The sequence below is a fragment of the Marmota flaviventris genome, chromosome 14, assembly GCF_047511675.1.
Source record: "Marmota flaviventris isolate mMarFla1 chromosome 14, mMarFla1.hap1, whole genome shotgun sequence".
In the NCBI taxonomy this organism is placed as follows: domain Eukaryota; kingdom Metazoa; phylum Chordata; class Mammalia; order Rodentia; family Sciuridae; genus Marmota; species Marmota flaviventris.
In genome coordinates, this window is record NC_092511.1 from 88,504,338 (window position 1) to 88,528,917 (window position 24,580).

At 44.9% G+C, this 24,580-nt stretch overlaps 1 long non-coding RNA gene across 1 annotated transcript; it reads left to right on the top strand.

Moving 5' to 3' along the window:
- Window positions 1-15,348: 15,348 nt before the first annotated feature.
- Window positions 15,349-21,554, top strand: LOC139701753 (uncharacterized). Its single transcript, XR_011704265.1, has 3 exons — window positions 15,349-15,418; window positions 19,488-19,625; window positions 21,181-21,554. It is a non-coding gene; the product is annotated as an uncharacterized lncRNA (long non-coding RNA).
- Window positions 21,555-24,580: the final 3,026 nt, after the last annotated feature.

The following is a 24,580-nucleotide window of genomic DNA, read 5'->3' on the forward strand; positions in this document are numbered from 1 at the left end:
TTCTGGGTCTTGGCCAGTATCTATATAAACTGAACAATCAATTTGTCAATATCTGCAAAACAATTTCCTGGGATTTTAATTAGTATTATCTTGGATCTATAAATTAAGTTGGGTGAACTAACATATTAACAATATTAAATCTCCCTATTCATAAATATAAAAATCTCTATTCAAATATTTGTAGTTTTTCTCATACACATTTTGTAAATGTTTTGTTAGATTTATTTAGAAGTACTTTTGTTGCATTGTATTCTAAATTTCAAATTCCAATTGTTCATTACTGACATGTAGAAAACAACTGACTTTTATACATTAATCTTCTGTCCTACGTTTTAGCTCTAATCACATAACAATTCCAGAATTACTTTTCTTAATGCTCTGGGATTTTCTAAAAAGACAATTATGTCCTCAATGAAGATATTTGTGTTTTCTGCTGTTGTTCTGGTTCCTTCTCAATCAATAACCTATATTTTATCTTTTATTTTTTCCCCCAGGGATTGAATCCAGGGGTGCTTAACCACTGAGCCACATCCCCAGCCCTTATTTTATTTTTATTTTGAGGCAGGGTCTTGCTAATTTGCTTAGCCCTCACTAAGTTGTTGAGGTTGGCTCAAACTTACAATCCTCCTGCCTCAGCCTCCCAAGCTGCTGGGATTACAGACATGCACCACCATGCCCGGCTAGGGGTGTGTGTCTGTGTGTGTGTGTGGGGGGGGTGTCTGTGTGAGAATATTATGCTTTGTTATATTATATATAATATGGATATATATTATGCTTTTTATCAAGTTAAGCAAGCTCCCTTCTATTCCTAGTTTTTATCATAAAAATGCATTGGATTTTGTCAAGTACTTCCATGTTTACTGATGATGAACATGTGTTTTTTTTCTTTTTTTCATCTGGTGACATTCTGGATTACCTTAATTGATTTTCAAATTTTGATCTAGACTTGAATACCTGGGATAAATCTCACTTGGTCATCATATATACCTTTTTAATTTTCACTTTGTTGGTTCAAGTTACTAATATTTTGTTGAGGACTTTGCATCCATATCCATGAGACATATTGGTCTATGGTTTTCTTGTAATGTGTTCGTTTTCAACATTTGTGTAATTTTGCCCCCCCCCCCCCAAAATAAGTTAGGAAGTGTTTCCTCTGCTTCTATTTTCTGGAAGACATTGTGGAAAACTGGTAGAATTTCTTAAATGATTGGTTGAAGTTGCCCATGAAACAATCTGTACTTCCTGCTTTCATTTCTGGAAAGTTTCTAATTAGTGATTTGTCATTTTAAATAGAAATGGCCCTTTTCAAGTTCTCTCTTTAATCTTAGATGAGTTTTTTGTAGATTGTGTCCTTCATAAAATTGACTCATTTAATCTAGATCATCAAATTTATAAGCAACAAATTGTTCAGAATATTCCATTACTATCCTTTAGATTTCACTTAAATGTCTGGCTCCACTTCCATTTATGATATTAGTCATTTGTATCTTTATTCTTTTTCTTGGTTAGTCAGAACTAAAGATTTAACAGCTTGGGTTTGGGGTGTAACCCAGTGGCAGAGTACTTGCCTACCATGCAGGATGCTCTGAGTTCAGTACTACAAAAAAAAAAAAATCAATTTTATTGGGTTTTATACAGACTTTATGTACCTTGTGTGGTTTCCATTCTATTTGTTATTTTGTATTTGTTGAGACTTGTTTTATGGTATAAAATGTTATTTACTTTGATGAATATTCCATGTGAACTTGAGAAGAATATGTAATCTCCTATTGATGGATACTCTGTAGATATCAGATTCATTAGATTGATGGTGCTGTCAAGATTTATTATATCTTTACTGGTTTAATGCTGCTGAATCTTTCCCTTTCTGGTGGAGGGGTGTTAAATTCTTCAACTACTATAGTAGATTCTTACTATAATAGTGATATTTCTACTGAAATGGTGATTCCAACGATTATAGTGATATCAGTTTTTGTTACATGTTTGTAAGCTTTGTTGCGATTCACATTCATTCACATTAAAGATTGTTATGTCTTTTTGGTGGGTTGACCATTTATTATATAGTAGCCCGCTTTAGCAATGATAACTTTCCTTCTTCTGAAATCTCTTTATTCAGGTGGTATCATTATCCACATTTTGCAGATGAGAAAAAAAAAAGCCTCAAAAAGGTGCAGGTATCTGTTCAAGGCTTATTCATCCCTGCTTATTCTCCTTTTAAAGGACTAAATGGGGTGCCAAGTGTGAGCACTTTATAAGCTCTGAGAGTCGAAGATGCCATCACTGGCTGGGTTTCTGTTCTCACGATTAAAAGGCTCAGGGGTCACTCCAGTTGAACTGGGCTAACTGGGCTGCACAAAATAACCACATAAGAGACACAAATACCTTTTTCTTTGGGGTCGCTGTGATGGCTCCTCTGACCTTAAGGGTCTGCAGAAAAAGAGAGAGCGAGAGCACTGCTGACCCCTTTTATTGAGGGAAGCTATTCAAATGAGGCAACGGGTGAGGTTTCAGGGGCTGAGTATCTTCATGATGTCCCCTGTCAGCAGGTTGACTGACTCCTGGGTAGGCCACACCCAAGGGCACAGTAAGAGAAGGGGACACACACAAAGTACTTCCATGGAAGATTCTATCCTAAACAGGGCAAGGGGTTATATTACAAAGGAACAGGTGAGCGTAGCTTCACCCATGGGGCTGTAGCAAGACACACCCATGCACGAGACACAGACCACATTTCTGTGACTGAGCGCCTCAGCACCCAGCCGGGGAGTGTGACCCAGTCATGTGTAAGGTTGGTCTCCCACAATCACTGCTGGTATTCTGCTGTAACCCATGTCTCTCTTCCTCAGCTGGTGCAAAGTAAGGCCGAGTTCTTTCACTCATCCAACAGTCAGACAGGGATCTCAGGTTTCACTAGGCCCCTTCTCAGGCTCTTTCTACAGCTCCATTTTCTCTCTTCCTGCTTCGAGATCTGAACCTCAACTGATCTGGGTCCCTCCTTCACCCTGTGTCATTCCACAGTGCATTTCTTCAGGCTGCCCGCCCTTCGTATTACGTATATGTGCCTTAAGTTTGAACATAATCCTTTCCAACTTCTCAAATCAGATCCAGGGCCAAATAGCCTGAAGTTGGGGGCTGAGGATCATTTGCTCCACAGCAGCTTGTCCTCAGGCAAGGGCCAGCTGACTGCTCTCTCTACCTTCCACCAGGCTGGGTTCCCTCAGAGTACAGAAGCCCTCCAGTCCCTGAACCCCAGAATAGGTCCTGTTTGGTCTCCCAGCATATTTGAAAGCAGGATGCCCATGTCCTTCAGAGGAGACCTGGGCCCCACCAACAGGTGTAGCCACAGGCAGGGTCCCATAGTGAGCAACACATGTCCCAAGGTCAGTTATTTCTTCTTAGCACTTCATATTTAGGAAGAAAATTTACTTTTTTTAAGGACACATTCTGGTTAAAAAGATACCTAATTCACATAGCTAAATTTACCACCTCTGTCTGTAGCAACTGCATTTACATTTATGATGACTTATGTTTCCTCCAAAAGCAGTAGATGGGTGATCTGTAATCTCTTCCCCCCTTTTTCTTGGCAAGATTAGGGATTCTCCCAAAACAAAGTCTGTGGCAAAGTGGTCAATGTCTCTAGGTCCAAAATATGATCACTGCCAGCTACAGGGAAATGCCAATTCCCTACCAAAAGCAGACTGTCTCAGGTAGCTCCTCACAGGTGTCAATGAGGGAGCACACCAGATGTTGCTCAGATGTTGCCTCTGGCTACACACGACTACTTGATAGGTAGCCTTGGGGACACAGCGAACACTTCTTGTTAATGCAGAAGATGACTGTCCTAACATCAAAGCCAGAAGATGAGACCCAGGAGCAGCAGACTGCCCCCTTGGTGGCCTGTACCTAACCACACCTGTGTAGGGCTCAGTGCAGCCCCTCTCTCTGGAGTCACCTGGTACTCTCCCAAGTGCCCTCAAGGCCCATGGGTCCCTGAGACTGAAATTCCCATTCCCACATCAGGAAACAAGACTCTACAAGAGCCTTGAATAGGTTATTTTTATTTGTTGCTTTCTATATTTGTCTGTGAACCAGCTCTAAACTTCCTGCTAGGAGAAAAAATGGAAAGTGCCGAGGCCCAGTGTTGAGATCTGCTGAGCAGCAGGTTCCCTGTGGCTGGCACTCACATCATGCCATCCTGTCCCTATGGCACCAGAGCCCTAATGCTTCTGCTCTCCCCACTTCCACCAAAGGATCTAATAGCCCATTAGGGTCTGGACGATTCACTGTCCAGAGCCTTCTGATGTCTCCTGCCCTCTGTGTCAGATGCCAACTTCTGGCATTGGCTTCCAAGGTCCCTGTCCCTTTCATCTGCCCTCACAAACCCCTCGGTGTCTTGTTCCTTCCTCTCTGCCTCTGGCTACCCACATTTACTTACTTCATGGCAGATCCCTAAGTGGTCTTCTCCTTTATTTCTCATCTCCTCCCCAAGATGTTTTCCTGTGTGTGAACCTAGCAGATGGTCCATAATTAAACTGTCTGGACTCACCCCTCCCGGTTAACTACATCTCAAGACACATCCTTCAAAAACTTTATCTAATCTCAGTTTTCGCACCTATAAAATGGGGGTGATATGTAATAGTGGCGTTATGTGTCAAGTTAACAGGGTGTCAGGCCTAGAGTACATTTAATTCTTATTAATGAACTTTGGCCGCTGGTACAGCCCTGGAGCCCTATATTCCTTTCTCTATATCCATGCCCTTCCAGTCTGTAAATTTGTATAATTTCTGTTCTTAAAATGTGAGAAATGCATTTAAAGCAATGACATTTTCATGAGTCAGGTTGAGTTATTTATCCATGCACTAGTAAGAAACATTTCTGAAGCCCCACAATGGGCTACTATGTGCAGTCACAGACAGTCTGATATTGGCAGTTGTGGACAAGGCCCTGTAGGGGTCCAAATAGAGAAGTCAGTCCTGTTGGGGACCCAGATTTCATAAAAGGCTTCTTAAGATTCTTGAGCTGAATCTTTAAGGGGTTTGAATTGGCAGATAGGAGTTAGGAAATAAGAAACATGTTTGAGCCTTCCCTTGAAAGGGTCAGAGTGGATTGGAGATGTAGCTCAGGGGTAGAGTGCTTGCCTAACATGTGCAGATCCCTGGACTTGATCCTGAGGATTGAAACAAAATAGTCACGAGTTGATGGAACCCAGCCTACAAGTATGGAGGGATTAATTCATTGATTTTTATCATTGTGCCTAAAGTAGGCAATAAAATGCAGTGAACACAACAAACAACAAATTTATTACTTTTATCACAATTCCAACACAAGAAAATTAAATTAAATTGAAAATAGGTGAATGAAACAGGCATGGGCTTGTGATATCAGCAGCTCAGGAGGCTGAGAAGAGAAGGATTTCAAGTTCAAAGCTAGCCTCAGCAACTTAGCAATGCCTTGTCTTAAAATAAAATACAAAAAAATAAAAATAAAAAATAAAGTGGTGTGGATGTGGTTCAGTGGGTGAGCACCACCAGTACCAAAAAAAGAAAAAAAGTGAAAGGTGAATGAGGAAAACAAGATAAGAAAAAAGAACAAGAAAAGATACACCAGAAGTAAAACTGGTTCCCAAAATGCCTGCTGGATGTCCTATACACTCGCCAGAGCCCACAAACTGAACTGTGAGCTTTCCAGCAGCCAATTTAAAGATTAGACATCAAGCTGGGAACTCATGGTATCCATACATAAACTCAAAAGAGTGCTCAGAAAATTTGCAATTCCTGGCACTAAGAACAGTAACTTCTTCTTGAAGATACTCAGGAAGAAAAATTACAGAATGAGGTGTGTTTTGTTTAGCTGTTTATCATATAATCAAAATACCTGAGATGAACAACTTAAAGAAGAAAAGTTTATTTTCATTGTTTCAAAGGTTTTATTTCATGACTGGCTGATTCCACTACTAGGGCCTGGGGTGAGGCAGAACTTCGTGGCATAAGGGCTTGATGGAAGAGGTCAGGGAAAAGATAAAGTACCCAAGAGCATGCCCACAGTGGGACCTACTTTCTTCAACCATGCCCCACCTGCCTACAGTTTCCACCATCTTCTAGTGGACCATTCAAATTTTAATCTATCAAATGGACCAGTCCACTGCTGAGCGTAGATCCTTCATGAGCAACACATGAGATTTGGGGAGGGGGACATTCCAGATCTAAACCATAACAAGTTGATTGAGATCCTACACTTAGTCCCTACTGAAAATATCACAGCTTTTCATAGAGTTCCAGGCGTGGCAGAAAAACTATAGAAAATACCAGCCCACAGATGGAAAAATCCTCTTATCTCCAAATGAAAGTTAATGGCACAACACTGAAGTGCAATTTAGATAAAGTAATTACTGAGGGTGGGCAGGGGACCAAACACAAATCATACCCAAGGATAGTGATTTCTTCCCTGTCTAGAACCTGCCAAGGCCAGGCACTTGTACCCTCTCTTTGTCCCTACCAACATTTTCTAGCATATAGACTCTTAAGCCTGTGGAGTAGAAGTAGAGCTCCCAGGTATCCTGCAGTGTCCTTGAACGAGAGAAGTCCCTGGGCCCAGAATATCTTTCTGAAGAATGAATGTCTTCATCAGCTTTGTGTTGCAACAACAGAATACCTAACACTGGGTAATTTATAAAGAATAGAAGTTTATTTGTCTCATAGTTCTAGAGGCTGGGAAGCCCTAAAGTATAGTGCAGAATCTGATGAAGGTCTTCTTACTGCATCATCACATGGCAAAGGGCATCAAATGTTGAAAACAAGGAAATGTGCCTGCTCATGTTTTGTTATGCCAGATTTGTGAACCCCAATAGACCTCCAGGAGCCGAATCCGATGCAAGCACACAAGAGTCTTTATTGCAAGCTCGAGCCTGGACTCACAACTTTTCCCGATGCAGCGGTCCCAGAGAATGAGTCCTGGTCCTTTGTTCAGTGAGATTTTATAGGTTTTTTTGGGGGGGTACTCTATGTGTCACAACATCACACAGCAAATCATTCCATACCACGGGAGAGTCAAACAACAACTCTTAACATTGATTAGCACATTCACTGGCGGGAACAAGTTGGGAAGGGGTGATTGGTTAGTACAAGAGGGGGATTCCTTTGAACTGATTGGTTTAAGCCACGAGGGGTGTACGTGCTGAACTACATGGTTTCCCAACATGTTATCAACCACCATAAACTACTGGGGGGTCATCTGGCATTCCAGGTATCTTCCCTGTCTCATGCTGATTGGTGGTTGCTAGGGGGGTTGCTATGGGTCCTCACCTAGCCTGACTGAGTCAGGGACACCTGGCGCCCCAGACCTCTCCTGTTATTTACAGACAAACAACTCAGCAGGGTGGGTATGTGCTGAGTGAGCCCAACCAGTTGCTTGCCACATATCTCACCGGGCATGGGAGCTGCCAGCCCCCCGGCCCTTCTCTGGCTATAACTAGGATGGGAATTTCTCTCTATGGAATCTGGAACATCCTTTATGAATGCAAAATTGCTTTGCCCAAGTTAAGTGAGGCCCCTGGCAGACACCTTCTTCAATGTGACACTAGAGAAACCCACAGCCCTCACTGAGTCCACCTGGAAATGAGCTGGGAACACAATATCAAGGAGTGAGGCCCAGTGTGACTAGGCTGCTCCACATACTTCTGTGGCCCAGCTGGAGACAGGGTGGTTTAGTCTGGCTGACAAGGTGAATCCACTTTCTAATGCAAGGCTGTGGCAGACACTTCCAGGACTCATCCCATTGGTCCTGACAATACCCTATGAGGGTGGTCCTCTAAACTCCTCAGTTTTCACACAGCAAATTGGGACTTAGAAAGTTACAGGCCATTCTCAAGTTCAGCTAGGTGGTGGTATCTTTGGGTTAGAAGGTTGGGAGCTTAGCTTGGGAGCTCCGCAGGCGCAGCACCTGCTGAGTAGTGATGAACCTTGAGTAGTTGCACACAAAGGTGGTACCGAAGTCTGGGTTCCTGCATACAAGACAGGCATGAACGGCTTCACGAGCTCTTCCTCCCTATTTGACTCAATGGTCTCTACAGATACTATCCATGTTCTGAGTGGGCTGATTTTCACACTGGGGTGGGACCAAGAATGGTGGGTTTAAAGATGGAAATAGCAGCAAACAGAAAAATGACTCCTTCCCATAAAGTGAAGTAAAACCATTGCAGAACAGTTGTCCTCAGTGTACACACACACACACACACACACACACACACAGGGTGGGGAGGAGAGAGTTGGAATTCTGGGCCATGAATGAGTGATCAGACATGAAGGCCTGCCTCAGCTAACCTTCCCTTTGCTACTCAGTGTTAGTCTTGGGCTTCTCTGGAAAAATCGCCAGAGGCTCTGGCAATAGGGCAAAGGCCCACCCAGTGTTCCTACACTTGAGCAATGGGGCACCCCCGAGATTTCCTGAGGCCTGAGCCTCAGCATGCTGTGGAACAGAACATCCCTCTTACTCCAGCCTCCCCAAGCAAGAGAGCTGGGACAGCTTTCTGAGGAAAGTGGGTACCTTTTTAATTTTTTAACCAGGGTTTCATGTTCTGTTTGAACCATCAACCAAGTGAAAGCACTTTCTGTAGTCCCTGTACCTGAGCCTTTTATTCACACAAGACCACTCCAGAGTCCCATGGACTGCTGACTGTCCCCCCCACCCACCCACATCAAGTACACAACTGAACAGATTTTCACTAACAACCCCCATCATCCCTTGCCCAGCTTGGCTTTGAGGATTCAAAAACTGGATTCATAACCAGTCCCCCCTCACCAGCTTTGTGATGCTAGACCTACCTTTGTGCCTCTCATGGGTGCTCCAGTGTCCCCAGCTCTTCCCTGGGAATTAACTGTCACACCACTTCCTAGGATGTCATTGGGCATATATGCCCATGAATGCCTGTATTGTCTGTGAAACCCATAGACAGGATTCACAATTACAAGAAGGAGAGAAAGAATGAAACCTAACTCATTCAGGCCTGTGTCCCACACAGGGACCTGGGCAATGCCACTTTCCCTCTTGTTGGCAGTTCCCACTCTGATCTATAGCAAGTTTGAAGCTATTGGGATTCAGAGACTGTCACCCTCTAGCATAGAACTTCCCAAGACTTCTTGTGAGATTTCACATTGGCCCAAGTGCCTCTTCTCAGTCTAGGAGATAAGTAACCCACAGAGACCATAGCTTCCTGGTTCCCAAAGGCAGTACACCCCTCACGTGGAGGTGGATCAGACTCTTCCCTCTTGTGTCTAAGGAATAGAATTGGGCAAAAGTGATGGGATGTCACCTCCAAGATTGAGTTATGGGAAGTCTGACTTCTGTCTGGCTCCCTCTCCAGCATTTTCCCCAACTCTGTCTCCCTTTCAATCTTGATCCAAGGAATGAAATGATATGCAGTCTTTGTATACAACTTTGTGATAAAGACCAGTCCTCCCATCAGAAAAGTGTTGAGTCTCAGCCAAACTGGTTTTTTACCAGGATCACAGGCGTGAGCTCAGAGGCAGATTCTCCCAACTAAGCCTCAGTGGGGTCTGCAGTCAAAGCCTCCAGGGACATGGAGACAGAGGCATCCAGCTGAGCCACCTTGGACCCAGTTGCACATAAACTTGACCTTATAAATGCCCATGGCTTTCAGTTGTGAGTTAGGGGGTGGTGATCCACAACTCTGGACATTGAGTGCAGTCTCCAGGCTGTGTGGTGTGCCCTAACCTATCCCTATCTGCCCAGGCCCTCCAACCATATTGGTCTTTTATCCATCCTCCTCTTGTGGCCACATTGAATCAGGACTTCCAATTTCTATGTGGCCATGCCTTCCCCAACACACTGTTCCCAAAATGAGCAGGACTGGCTTCCTTTTGTCATTCTAGTTCCTGCAGCAATGCCACATCACTGAGATGGTTCTCAATCCCTACCTAGTGACTCCAGCTTTCCTTCACACTGGGCCCTATTTTGGTCTGGCTCTTGTTCTTTTCTTTCACTTGCATCTGCTTTGTGATTTTGTGCACCTCCACCTGCATACGTGCAGCTACCAGAGGGTAGGGCTCATGGTGGTGATTTTCAGAGCCTGTGAAGGCCCAACATGACCCTTAGGTAGGGTGAGTGCTGGAATACAGGGATGAGTGAAGAAATGAATTCAGAAACCCCCTGCCTCTTAGTTGCTCCTACTATGCACAGGAATGCTAATGATGGGAGGTCCCATGGCATGGGACACTTTGGACATACCATGACTATGGGCCCTCTGAGCATGGACAATACTGCAACCCCTGGTGGCCAGCATCAGCACTATGCCCCAGGGAGGAAACCCCAAATCAAAACCTTGACCTGGTGTGGGTATTCCCAAGGCAATGAGGTCTCAGGATCCCTGGCACAAAGTAGTAAATCCTCTAAATTCCAGGGAAATCAGAGTCTCCCTTGTTTCTTTTTTCCCTCTGCAGGACCCAGAGTGTTGTCCTCATTTCAGGCAGGGCTATGACCCTGGCCCCATACCCAAATGAGGATCATTAGATTTCAAAAGGACAGTCCTTTCATTGGACCCAGTGTTATGGGCCAGGCTATATGGGCAATGACCAAACAGATCCCATTGTACCTTGAGACTCCATATCATGTAACAAACGCTTCTCCCATGGGAAAGCCCCGCCTCTGTACCTATTAATAGTTATCTAGCATAACATACTTGGCAACACAATAGCAATTCTTATACAATGTAAAATTGTTCTTTTTGGTTTCCATTTTTCTTGGGCAATGTACCTTCTCAGAGACCGATTGTCTAGACTTAGTAACTATTTTCTAACTTGTACTGAACTAGGGTCATTTTGACCCACTTCCCTTCTTCTTGCTTGCTGCTATGCCAACCTGGAAAGTCCCATGGGAAATACCAACGTAGCCATTGCATTGTCTTGCTAACTGCCTAATTCAGTTTCTGTACCTGCTTGCTTGCAGCTACATCACCCCAGATGTGGTTTTTTGCCTTTAAATATTCTAAAATGTTCAGGCTCGGGGCTGTTCCTTGCAGAGACAGTTATGGGAGTGCGGGGAGCAGTCACTGGCTGTCTGGCTAAATAAAGACTCTTCAATTCAGACAAAACTGGGACGTGGTGTGTTTTCTGAGTGACCTGCCCCATGATACCAGGAGGAGTGGTCTAGTCTAACAACCCTCTGCACAATCCAGGTCCCTATTCCCCCAAACCCCAAGCTTCTTGCTCTTGAGAAAACCCGGGAAAGGAAGATAATTTTCCAAGGATCATGATAGGCAAGTGATTCATGGATGGTGAACTGTCACCATCAGAAACTACTGCGAGCATATATGGACCTTGCATCCCTGGCTCATGCACCTGGATTTTTTTTTCCACATTGATTTTTTAAAGGAAGTGAGGCTTTCTCATGTGGCACCCCCACACTAAGGTGTCTCATACTTACTTCTTCCATGGGAACAAGTGGTGGGCAATGGACCTCATACTATGTCTTTCAAGAGCATGCTGGGGCATCCCCAGCCCATCCTGACCCTAGGGAACCTTGGGGACATCCCACAAACAGCATAGCATTTCTCCACTTCACATGCAAAGATCCCAGGTGAGAGCCCTACATTCCACTCTGGACTCTGCCCCTGTCATGTGCCTTGAACAGTCCTACCTCTTTCCTGTCACAGTTCTTGATTGTCCTTCTATGGTTAGTTCATGGAACCCAGGGGGCTTGTGGCCCACCCTACCCTGCTGGGATCAACTGTTGAGATTCTATAGAGAAAGTTGTGACACTGTGGAATATGTCTGGGAACCTTTGTATGATGGAAAGTCCTACCCTCCAGGTTTTCATCTTCAAGGTAATGTGTAGAAAGGGAGCCAGAAAGGTTCTGCCAGATAGAGACAGGTGTGAGAACTGACTGAGCCTCAAAAGGTGCCCAGATCTCTGGGTGCAGAGTTAGTTTTATGTGGAATTGCTGGGGACCCTGAAGAAAACCTATTTACCTTTATGCAAAGAGACAGTGGACTCCCTCAGTCTGGTCATGCTGTTGTGCTTCTCAGATCCCTGGGACATCCTAGGTGTGTGGAGGTGGGGAGTCCACATAACATCCCAGGCTGCACCTGGGCACCTCTATCTGGACTTGAAGCATGTGTATATGCCTCAGGGATCATCAGAACAATGTAACCCCCTCTGAAAGTGGGCTTAAAGACAATCAGGTCTGAATTAGTCCTGCCCTCTGGACTCCCTAGTCCCTGTTCTTTAGGGACTAGGGAGTCCAGTTCTTAGCCCACAGACTGGGCCCATTCAGATCCCAGGAGAATCCAGGTAGTGTTTCTACCTCTAGCCTTCATGACCCACAAGACAGTGTATGGATGGACAAAATCAGATTCCTCTGCACCATGGGGTTGGCCCCAGCCCACTTCTTAGCATGCTCACGGTCTGTACATTGGCCTGTAGAGACCTGGAGAAGGAGGGAACCCACAGGCTGGGACCCAAGACCCTAGATCCTATGATCAGAGCAGTCCACTGACATGAACAAACAGGTCATAGCACATAGTCATCACTCCCTGTTACTGAGAATTCAATTGAGACACCTGCAGAGTTGAAATTGATCTGGTATTCTCAGTAGTGGGGGTAAACTGCATCCAATTACAATGATGGTTTTCACAAAAACATAAATTTTTTAGAATTTCACTTACCTCACATTCCCAGTAATCAGGTTCATAAAAATATAAAGTAGAATTTCTTTTCTGGGGCCTGGGGAGGGCACTAGAATTCAGTATTGACAGCAAGATGAGAGTCCTGGGGATGGATGGTGGTGATGGCTGTGCAGCAACATGAATGTACTTAATGCCATTGAACTGTGCACGTAAAAATGGCCAAAATTACAAAATGGATGTTTCGTGTATTTTACACAATTACAAAATTAGAGAAATTGTTGATTTACTCCTTGGGGTTGTTTGTGTTGTGATGGCAGAGACTGTGAATTTATAGAAGAGATTTTATTTCTCAAAGTTCTGGAGGTTGGAAATCCAATATCAGGTGCCACATTCTGAGAACATTCTTGCTGTGACCTCCTGTGTCAGAAGGTAAAAAGGGTGGGACAAGGGCTGCTTTGAGAAGCCTCCTTTGGAAGGACCTTAATGCCATTCTCAAGGAAGGAGTCTCCATGGCCTAAAGACCTCTTAATGACCCACCTGTTAACACATCATATTCAGGAGACACACATTGAAAGTATAAAACCACTAAGCAGAGACAAACACAATGATATAGCATGGTCCTGCTGTGCCTTCCCAGGGCCCCTGTCCTCCTGTGCAGCAGTCCCCTCACCCTGACCAGCTGTTTCAGACCGGAAAGCCCAGCATCCGGGCGAGTCCACACGGTCCCACGGCCACGAGGGGGCAGCCGCAGGCCTCACACTAGGGAGTTTGTATCTAGGTGAGGATCTTGTGGCAACCTACCTCACCAGCTGAGGTGACAGGCCAGCAGGCGGAGCGCGCGGAGGGCACTGCCCCCAGCAGGCCAACCCTAAGGGGAAGCGGAGCCTATGCCAGGGCTGACTTCATGAACCCTAAACCATGTGCCAGCAACTTTTTTAATCTGTTCACACATTTTCCCTGTCTTCCCAATCCCTACACGGAGTAGATTTTATTATTACATTCTTTGTTACCATGGTGGAGGGAGGCACACAAATTGAGCAAGGGACATAAGGTTTTTTCACCCAAAATGCCTGGCACCAAAGTCTGGCTTTTCCCCTCTTTTTACCTTGTTGTGTATAACCATTTTTCATGTTGTTTTTTCAGCCACATTGAAATACAACTCACATACCATAAAGTTCAACCATTTGAAATGCACAATTCACTGGTTTTGAATATTTTCACAAACCTGTGCACTCACCATTGTAAACTAATTAGAACAATTTCATCACTCCAAAAAGGCAGCTTTTTAGCTATTGCCCCCAGCTGCCCAGTGACCCCCAGCTTCCCAAGTGGCACCCAGGCCCAAGTCACCACTGATCACTTTTCTACCTCTTACCTTTAGGTCATTAGAGCACTTTGAGTTAAGTTGTGCCTAGAGTGTGAGGTGGGGCTCCAACTTCATTCTCCTGTGGGTTTGAACCCTGTTGTTCCAACACCATTTATTGAATCCATTTTTCCCCCATTGAGTGGTCATGGCCCCTTTGCCAAAAGCCAGTTTCCCGAAAGTGCTGTCCCAGCCTGTTCTGGAGGACGACGCTGTGTGAAGTTTGCACAGGGCAGTGCAGTCAGAGCCTGGTGCGTGGGGGCTCCAGAGGGCAGAGGGTCAGGGAGGTTTTGTAAGAGCTGCTGTGCTGCAAACCAGGAGGACCTGGTGGAGACACAAAAGTGTATCAGAGTGAGCTCAAGACTAACTGCAGGTCTGGATGGCTGTGGGGAGGGTGGGGCAAGGGCAGCAGGAAGCTGGTGTGGAAGGCTGGGGCCACGTGGCAGTCCTGCAGGCTGTGCCCAGAATTCCTAACTGGCAGCAGGGATCCAGGAAAGGACATGTCAGGGCTGTGAATTGACAAAGCTACCTAGTGTAGAAAGGTGGTAATTTCCAGGGGAGAGGTGAGAGACCCACTAGGAGACCCTTACCCTATGGCCCAGGGATGCGGAGGCCTGAACAAAGAAGTGGCAGCAGGATGAGAGCAGAAGTGTGGCCGCCAGGCAGAAGAATTTTTAAGGGGACAGCCAGGCATGGTGCCTGGTTGGATGGGAGGGTGAAGAGAAGGTGAAGCCTTGGGGCAGCTGCTTGGCCAGTGGCCACCGAGCCTGGAAATCACTCGTCCACATCTCTCAGGTCTTTAATTCTGTGGACAGTGTGATCTGTGGGTGTTTACTGTTTTATTAATTTTAGGGGGTACTGGGGAATTGCACCCAGGGGTGCTTCACCACAGAGCCACATTCCCAGGCCTTTTATCTTTGAGACCTGAACTTGGGTTCCCCCTGCCTAAGCCTCCTGGGTATCTGGGCTTGTGGGTGTGTGCCACAATAGCTGGCTCAGGTTACTATTTCAATGTTCCTCTTCATGTGGGAATGCATCTTTAAAAATGTTGTTTTTCCTGGGGGCCTGGGGATGTAGCTCAGTGGAAGAGCACCTGCCTAGCATGCCTGAGGCTCTGAGTTCTGTCGCAGCACCAGAAAACAAAACCACTTTTGCTGAGGGCAGTAGTCCTTGCCTGTAATCCCAGCAAATTGGGAGGCTGAGGCAGGAGAATTAGAAGTTGGAGACCCTAAGTAGGGGGGGTGGGAATGTGGCTCAGTGGCGAAGCACCGGGACTCCAGTTTCAAGGCCCTGGGTTCAACCCCAGCACTGGAACAAAAGAATATTTATTTATTTACTTTTAATTGACAGGTCGTTTCTGGTGCAGGCAGCTCTCCTGAACACCTTTCCACAGTTTCTGTTTGGGCGCTCAGCATTGGTGAGATTCATTTGGCAACTCCCTTTTCCCATAGATTTAATAATAGTTTCTGTAGATTTCAAAATGTAAATGGACAAGGCATATCCTTGATGATGGTAATACAGTCTTGAGTGTTTTTCAAGTTTCTCATGAGTTCAGATGTTGTAATTCATGGCTTTAAAACATAATGGTCTCCATGGTTGGGCAGGTGCTGGGCACTGGGCTTAAACATGTCACCTCGTTCAACCCTCACACTGGCTTTCATGAGATTATTCCCATTTAGAGATGATAAGGTGAGTCTCTGAGGGGCCAAGTGACTTGTTCAAGGTCATACAGCCAGGCCAGGCACAGGGGTGCACACTTGTAATCCCAGCGACTCAGGAGGCTGAGTCAGGAGGATCGCAAGTTCAAGAATCGCCTCAGCAACTTAGCAAGACCCTGTCTTAAAATAAAAAATATAAAGAAGTAAGGATGTGGCTCTGTGGTTAAGCACCTCTGAATTTAATCCCCGGTACCAAAAAAAAAAAAAAAATCCCACAGCCAGTGATGGCAGGGCTGGTCAAGGAGCTGTCTGGCTGCTGTGATGTCCCCTCCTGTGGACACAGACTTCCCTTGACATAGTGCAGGGCCTCTCTTCTGCCACCTCTGGGGAGTGGAGGCCAGGCCAGCCTTGCTGTACAGGGAAGCCTGGCCCTTTCACCTGGGCTGTGTAGGGCAGAGCTGAAGTCCTGCTGTGTCCTGAGCTTCTGGGACTCCTGAGTGCTGGGCTTCCCTGTGGGTCTCCTGCCTTTTCCTCTTGGAGACTGGCCTGTGAGATGCCTTGGAGATCCTGGGAGAAGTCCAGCTGACAGAGCTTTCTGCATAGTGGCAGATTTCCTACGACCTGTCACACCCACTATGAATCAACCAGTTTGATTTGTGGCTTGGTTGATTCACTCACTGATGTATAAACAACTCATTTGCCCCTTAACATGTGCCAGGCACTGCCCTGACCTGAGCTGGCAGGGGCCTGGGAAAGGCTTCTGGGAGGAAGACCAGCGAAGACCACTCTTGGCTGAGGGGTGGCCCAGGATGGGCTTTGGGAAGGAGCACTGATTTGGAGCGACACTTCCCACCTCTGCTTCCAGGTGCACGTTGACACCTGGGTTTCCTCCTCTGTAAATAGGGATAGCTGTCCCCACTGCAGGTTGCTGTGCTATTCCTTAAAATATTAACTTCCAGGCTGGGGGTGCGGCTCAGAGGTTGAGCCTTGCTTAGGGTGCCCAAGGCCCGCAGTTCAATCCCCAGCACCCACACCAGAAGTTTTAAAAAAAAAAAAAATGAGCTTCCATAAAGTAGTGAAAGACTCAGAGCTTTCACTCCTAGTCCTTTCCTGCTCCTTCCCATCATCTAGGGACACTTTCAATTCTTTCACCTTCCTCTGGTTATATTTCTAAATCCGTTGTGTCTGCTGTTCTTTAATCAACATTGTTATGCTACTTGGAGATGTAACAGTCTATCCTTACCCTTACTTTCTTCCAATATCGGTAGAAGCACAGTTTGGACTGTATCTCTGGGCATTGTTTGTTATTAAATTATGTGCACATTCAGAGCTGAGCTAGGGTAGTATTCTACTGTTACAGTTTCTTTTTCCTGGAATTAATAATTGCCTGACTTTTAAGAAGTCGATTGCTTTCCTTAGTACCTGTCACTGTATTTTTCTAAATGCTGCAACAGATCAGTTAGAAACATAGTAATCTAAAATCTCTCACCAACCAGTTTGGTTTCATAGAAGAGACCCAAGTGAGAAGGAAGGAGTTCTTGGTGTGGAAAGTGATGTGTGCTGAGGTAGAACCCTGGGGGCCCTCGTGTCCCCACCTGAGGGGCTTCCGACTTGGGGATGCAAGGTGTTGCTTCTTGAGTCTCGGGTCTCATGGCCTGAAATGAATAAGAACTCAAAGAATCAGAGCAGAGTCGATAAGTGAGATGATGGTAACCTGTCACTGAGCTTCAGAACGTGACTCAGGGTGACCTTTGGGGATTTCTTCTTTAAAATCTTATGATACAGGGCAGGAGCTGGGGATCAGCGGTAGGGCGCTCACCTAGCATGTGTGAGGCCCTGGGTTCAATCTTCAGCACTACATAAAATAAATAAATAAAATAAAGGTATTGTGTCCAACTACAATTGAAAAATAAATATTTAAAAAAATATTATGATACAATGTTAGCACAGTCAGTTGTAGACTGCTGTTTTTGGTGGTATTGAGGATTGAATCCAGGGGCACCCTATCAATGAGGCCGTTCACTGGCCCTTCTTATGTTTTATTTTGAAACAGGGTCTCTCTCTAACTGCTTCAAACTTGTGATCCCCCTGCCTCAGCCTCTTGAGTCACTGGGATTACAGCCTTGCGCCATCGCACCCAGCAAACATGACTGTTTCTAATGTACACAAGGCCCTGGGTTCAATTCCCAGTTCTTCCCTTCCCCCCATTAAAAAATAGTGGCTATTTCTAAATTCTGAAGTTGATTTCTTTCTATGTTTGACAGTTGAACTCTTTTAGGCTGGATACATTATTAGCTATGAATGATATTTCTGTCTTTCAAAAATAATCTGGGGAAGGGAGGGGGCATGGGGTAATTAATGATAGTGGAATGTGATGATCATTACTATCCAAAGTACATGTACAAAGACACGAATTGGTGTGAATATACTATGTATACAACCAGAGATATGGAAAATTGTGCTCTGTATGTGTAATAAGAATCGTAATGCATTCTGCCATCATATAAATTTAAAAAATTTACGTAAAAAATAAACTCAGACACATTCTCAGTGTGAAAAAAAATCTGATAGTGATTTTTACTCTTCTTGAAATATATCAGAGGTCATAATGGTGCACAGGGCAAGATGAAATGTTATTATTAATTAAGATATCGTGTTGAAGATGAAGGGGTTCACAAGAATGGCTAAAATGTGTACAGCAGAATGAGATTTGGGATGACAAAGTTCTGAAGTCTCATAGGCCTACATTTCTTATCTTATGAAACAAAAAGGTTGTTATTATATTCTCTCTGGTGATTAAAGATGATCCCTGTGTTTCATTGTCTGTATTCAGAGGAGATATTGTGACGGCTTCCTACCACCCTTAGATGTTGCTCTCCCTGTCCTTACCTGCCTTCTTTCTCTGGCCCTGTGAGCCATGGTTGGTGCTGCTGATGAAGCTGCAGTTACTGTCCTCTGCATGGCTTCACTCAGACTTGAAAACAGCTGTTGTCAGGTTTTTGTTTTCTGTTTATCAATCCAATGCCCTTAAGGCCACTTTCCCTCCAGGGCTGTTTTAATCCTGTCACTTCTCTAGTGAAGCACAGAGCTCTAGAATCTGTGCATACACTGATCCTGCCAGCACTGTCCCACTCCTTCATAGCCACCTGTTCCTGTCACCTCTGCCTTCTTCCTCACCTGACACCGCCATCCCTGGGACTGGTCAGATGGCTTCCTCTCAGACATGGCTGTTCTAAAACCATTTCTCAAGTAATAGATGCATGTGGTTAAAAAAAAAAAAAAATCCCTCAAAATACGAAAACGCAGGTCTTTCACATCCAGCCTTAAATGCCCCTGTTTTCTTCCACAGAGGCAGCCGCTCTTCAGTTTTTTGCATGATCTTCTGGTGTTGTCTACAACATGCATTCCCTGCCTCCCTGTGTTTTGAACATAAAGGGCAGGGTACCCTCTACACATTGCATCTTGTTCTTCTGAACAGTTTCACTTGAAGGTCTTTCCTCATCTGCCCACTGCCCAGCTGCATACAGCAGAGGGCGCCATTTGCCCAGAGCAGCCCAGGAGCTCAGACTGGATAATGCAGGGCAGAAACCCTGGCTGCACAGAGCTTTCTTGAGACTGTGACATCCACTGAGTGAAGCAACTGTAACCTCTCTTAATGAGGATGGGCATTTAGCTGGCTATCAGCCAAAAATTTGGTTTAAAGAACAATTGTCCTCAAATATGATTCTCAAAAGATTAGAATTTTTAGTGACTTTAGTGACAGTTATTTGGTGCTGACAACGCCACAGCCAGGGATGTCTAACTTGGTTTTGTTTCATCTCTCTGTAGGCCCTTTGTCACTGTGGGGAGCCAGAGACAGCCGACACTTCACGAGCTTGAGCCATGCGCTGCAGACACAGTGCTGTATCTCTCCTCCCATCAGCTGGTCAGGCCAGCAGTACAGACCCTACAGCTTCTTCACTAAATGTATGTAGACTGGCACACACTTCCACCTCCTGCAACAGGAAAGTAGGGGTGCTTTCCTTTATTGATTTTTAAAGAATTAACATTTTAGTGATTATTAAACTAAAAATGCATGTTCTTGTTCAAGTAGCTCCTAGAATTATCTCATGTGCCACAGCTGTATTTGGAGAGCGCTAGTTTACTTGGAGCCCCTTATTTGGGGCACCTGAGGCTTAAAGGTATTGAATTGTGCCCCAGATACCCTGCTGATTTAGAGTCACACCAAGAAGGCACACACTGTTTTTAGCTGGGCCTTAGCTGAGGAGATAGGACATCGCATCTTGAAAAGTTCAAGACACATCACTACTCACGCTTCCTATTTGTGATAGTGTTTGAAAGTGTGATCTGGACTAAATTAGCTTGTCAGGCAATCATTGAAGATGGAGTTCACAGTTTAGCAGTAGGTTAAATTTTGGATAACCAAGGCATTTCATGATCATTCTAGAATGTCCAGCAGATATAGAAAAATCAGAAGGGATTAGCTGGCCAGTGATCTGCTGCTCCAACAATGGACTGCCGCTCTTTTCACACAGCACCATGTCGTGTGCTTCCCCGGGTTGTGTGGTGACCGTGGAATTTTCCACTGTGAAGATGCGGATCATTTTAGTGTGGAAGTCTCGTGGTACCTGGATTAGTGGTGTAGTGACACAGAAACGAGGGTCAGGTCATGGGGCTGGAGTACCACAGGCTTGGTTGTACCTGTGGATTTAGGTTCAAGGAGAAGAGAGGTGGCTAGAGCTGGGCCCACTGGTCTCTCCCCCTCATGCCCACAGCCTCATTTTTTTCTGAGTTGACTCTTACCCTTAGAGGAGTATTTTAGACCCAGAGGCCTTGGGAATTTTATTTCTGATCATCTTTTCCCTGCTTGAAAAAGGCTCTTCTCCAACTCTTCTTGTTCGAGCGTGCCCCTCATCCTCACACACCTGCACTGTTGGCCCACATTTGCCTCTGACTCTCCAACAGCCCTCCTTGTCCTCAGTTATGTGGACTTATGAGGTCACTGCTCCTGAGTCCTGCTGAGCTGGGCTGCAGTGGGAGACCTCTGTGGAAGCCAGCATGCTTTGCTATTTCAGGAGTGTGAGGATGGCCTTAGGCCTGAGCCTAAGTGACTCCATTTTAAAAACTTCAGTTTGAAACCTGCAGTCTCACCTGGCATGCCTAAGGGAGCCCTCAGACACAAACAAGTCACTTCTCCCCATCCTGAAAAACAGAGTGAAGCCTCTGTCAGGCTGTTCTCCCCTGAAAAGAGGGAAAGGCGAGAAAATAAGGGAGGGACCACCAGACCAGATGTTTTAACCCCAGGGTGAATGTTGTCACTAAGAAATCTGGTGGTAACTGATAAGGATTGAAAGGGGGGTCAAAAGCCCCAAAATTTAGTATAAATAATAGAGTAAAGGAACAGACATTCAGCCAGCCAAAACAAGGATGCACCCAAGCTGGAGAGTCTGATGAGGATCTGGACTGACATCTCATCACTTGTCATCTTGTGCCTGATCCTTACCGCTCTCCAACTCTACAGCCACATCTTGACCCTGGTGAGAGCCGCAACTTCTTCCTGTTTCACCCTCTTCTCAGCCGGCCGTCAGCTCCATTCCAAGAGAAGCCTGCCTTGGTTCCTGACCTGATCACCACTGTCTGAGTGAGTGTGTATCTGCTGGACATAAAGCCTAAGGCTTCAGACTTTTGAACTTAGCATGCAGAGGGAATGTCTGTCATTAGCCTGTCATGATTAAGTGTGTTTTCAGTGCTTAGAATTAATCTAGAATCGTTTGCTGTGAATTGATTATGTATTGCAGTGCCTAGCATGAACGATTATCGTCTTCTTGATTAAGAACCTATAGAGTGAAATTTTATTGAGTGATTCTAGTGAATAAAGCATTGAAAAGGGCAGAAGTGCAGGGACATTCTTTATTTCTCCCCCTCGACTGCATATGTTGCAACTTTGCCCCTCGAGACAAGGAGGAAATGGCTTTTGAAATTCTAGATCTCCAAGACACAAAAACTCATGGGTTTTCCAAACTTACTGAAGAGGATGTAACCTTGTACTTTTTGAAACTGTCCCCTGTTGTAGAGTCCTCACTTAAATTCCATGGGTCCCATTTAGTAAGTGGTGTTACTTGCATGATTAAGAAAGAACTTGGGTTGGGGCTATGGCTTAGTGGTAGAGCATTGGTCCAGCTTGCACAAGGCCTTGAGTTCAATCCCCAGCACTGCAAAAAGTAAAAAGAGATCAGTCTATCAACGTTGATGCTACAATGGATTGTGCATGCGGTGTGTGTGCACATGCACACATGTGTTTCAAACATGAACTTCACTCACATAAGTGTAAGTTAACAGGTGTATAAGTTAACCTCATTGTCCCTCCAGAAAGTGTCAGAAAGAGTTGAAATAATAGTAAATCTAAATAGCCTTTGAAGTTCAACAGTCTTATACTTGATATTAAAATAGTAAAATTCATGTTAATAAAGAACTTAATTCAACGGGTGGGCATTAAAAAATCATAGTTGTGAATAATATTTATGAATGTGGGAAAATATTCACAGTGTAACAGTCAAATAAAATTGTGCCTATGCAGGACCTATATAAAGGAAACAAAAGCAATACAATAAAAAAATTTCTGATAAACATAAAAATTAAAATAACAAAAATATTACCACTTAAATTGATAAATTGAATAATAATAAAATGAATAATAATACAAAATTTTAGTTTTATCTAGTGAATCATAAGTTTCATAGAATTTATTTTTTTGTTTTTTTTTTATTTTTATTTTTTATTAGTTGCTCGAGACAATACAATGATCTTGACATATCATACATTTGATTCAAATGGGGTATTCTCATTTTTCCACGTGTACAGATTGCAGGATCACATTGGTTATACAGCCACGTATATACATACAATAATACTAGTGTCTGTTGTATTTTGCTGCCCTCCCTATCCCCCCTCCCTTCCCCTCCCCCATATCACCTCTCTCTACTCAATCTACTTTGACACATTTCTCTCTCTCACTCTTTTTTCTTTCCACCTCACACCAACATATATGTATTTTGTATAACGATAAGGGTCTCCTTCCATCTTCTGTGCAGGGTAATTGCACAGGAGTTCTATAGAATTTCAATGCCACTTTTTAACTTAAATGAATGATTAAAACTGTTACCTTGTGGGGTGCAGTGGCACACGCCTGTAATCCCAGCGGGTCGGGACCTGAGTCAGGAGGATTTTGAGTTCAAAGCCAGCCTCAGCAAAAGTGAGGCTCTAAGCAACTCAGTGAGGCTCTAAGCAACTCAGTGCTGTCAGATAGGCTGCTGACCTAACGTGAGACAGCAACTAACTAGCCTCCTCACCTGTCCCCAATTTCCTAGATGTGAGGCCTGTGGCTGCCTCTCTAGGCGTGGGACCCAGTGGACACGGCCCTGGATGCTGGGCTTTCCAATGGGAAATGGCTCCTCAGCCAGGGGGATGGGACTGCTGCCCAGAAGGACAGAGCCCCTGAAAAGGTGCCTGCCACTCCCCTTGCTTGCAAGGGGACACTGTGACATAGGCCAGGCAGGGAGAGTGGTGGCCCAGAGCAAGGCCCAGACAGAGCGCTGGATGGGCATTGCTTGTAAAATGACTGCTGTGGGTCAGGACACCAACAACCAATTGCCATCTGCCTTAATAGTCATTAGGAAAATATCGCTCACAACCATTTTTCTACCTCTATTATGTGACTGTATTCCATTCCCCATGCTTAAGGTCACAGGCATGTGTCGTTCTGTCTTGCTTCTGTCTCTTATCCCAGAGGCCCCTGGTACTCTTTGGGCTCCAGGACTGGAAGCTCTCTTACCATAGGGGTTTTCTGTAAATTGATTTTTTAAATTCAGTATATGTGACAGCAGAATGCATTTTGATTCATTGTACACTACTGCAAGAAAACTTTTCATTTCCCTAATTGGACACCATGGAGCATTGCACCCTATGTTACTCATCCATGTACCTGGGGGAATAATGTCCATCTCATTCCACCATCTATCCTGCCCCATACGTCCTCCCCTCCCCTCCCTCCCATTTGGTCAAAATTTCTCCATTTCTCACATTCCTCCCATTTGGGATCAGCATCCAGTTCTTAGAGAGAACATTCAGCCTCTGGGTTTATGGGATTGGCTTACTTCACTTAGCATGATAGTCTCCAACTCCATCCATTTACCTGCAAATGCTATCATTATATTTTCTTTGAATGCTGAGTATTAGTCCATTTTGTTTATATAGGACAATTTTTTTGTATCCACAGTAGAACATCTAGATTGCTTCCACAGTTTAGCTATTGTGAATTGAGTCGCTATAAACATTGGGGTGGCTGCATTGCTACAGTATGCTGTTATTAAGTCCTTTGGGTATAGACCCAGGAGTGGAGTAGCTGGGCCCAATGGTGGTTCCATTCCAAGTTTTCTAAGGAACAATAGAGTTTTGAACTGGCTGTTGGTCACCTGATGGTACTCCATGGGTTCCTCCAAGCCTGGCTTGCATCTGCCTCCCCTCATCCTCTGGGATGACCCAGAGGCTCAGTTGTGTCATCTGCAGTAAAGATGGCTTTCCTATGTCCTGTCCCTCATCAGCTTGCAGTGCTGGGTCTTCCCCCAAGATGGAACTGAGCAGCGGATGCACAGGCATTGCTCCAATGTCCTGCTACCTCCTGACATGGAAGGAACATCTCTGAGGTTTGTTGTATATCCAACCCCACCCCTGCTTTTTTTTAAATAACTTTATTTATTTATTTATGTGGTCTGAGGATCCAACCCAGGGCCTTGCACATGTGAGGCGAGTGCTCTAACTCTGAGCCATAACCCCAGCCCCGCCACCCCTGCTTTTGCTGTCTCTCCTTGAAGTCTTAAGTGACCTCATTCCACTTATTCTAACAAGACTTTAGACATTCCGCT